The sequence below is a fragment of the Pelmatolapia mariae genome, linkage group LG14 (genome assembly GCF_036321145.2).
Source record: "Pelmatolapia mariae isolate MD_Pm_ZW linkage group LG14, Pm_UMD_F_2, whole genome shotgun sequence".
NCBI lineage: Eukaryota > Metazoa > Chordata > Actinopteri > Cichliformes > Cichlidae > Pelmatolapia > Pelmatolapia mariae.
In genome coordinates this window covers 15,350,091-15,350,935 of record NC_086239.1, presented here as the reverse complement: position 1 = coordinate 15,350,935, position 845 = coordinate 15,350,091, and positions in this window count along the sequence as shown.

Sequence of the window (845 nt, the reverse complement as noted above, 5' to 3'; positions counted from 1 at the left end):
CGGGCTTCCGGTCCCGTTATTTAAAAAAAATTAAAACGACAAACTCTTTGTTTTTATAAGTTCAAATAAACTGCATTTAAACAAAACAGCGTTATCTAAAATTTCATTATCTGAAATTTCATTTCATTTTTGGCGAAAGTGCGATGAGCTACCGAAAATTAGTTCGCGATGTCGTCACACTCACGCGACTGCGCAGTACGATTGAGAATTGAGGGGTTTTGAGTCTCTTCAAAATAAAATAAAAACAAAAGCTTATTTGTTTTATTTATTTATTATTGCATCTTTTTTCACCCACTTAGAATATAAACAATACAAATAAGGCAGCACGGTTGCGTGGCGGTTAGGGTATGTCTTGGCTCACAGGTCTAGAGTTTTAATCTTACTCTTTTTTTAAAGGTTTTCTGTGAATTAACAAAATGATTTTTTATATATTTACAGGACTCTGGTCAATGGGCTGCCAGAATTTTTTCTATTATTTTTACACATTTATTTCTTACTATTTAAGTCCAAAGAGTCGTGCTGAGAGATTTCTTTCATTTACTGAAGCAGAATTTATGTACTGTTATACTGTTGAAACTGGACTTTCTTTTATTACGATCTCAGGGATTAAATGTGTGGTTAAACTTCTCCACGCTGACAGAAAGGGAAGTTTCATTGGTCCAGTCTATGTGAGGTCACAGTGGCCATCAGTGTAAAATGAGTTTGACATCCCCGATATACGCACCTTTGTCACTAGCAGCATGTCACAAAAACATAATTGTCTTATTTATGAAAAATGTCAAAGATAACACAGTTTGACAGCCATAAAAATAGTATTTCCACACCAATATTGTGATTCCCCAAGA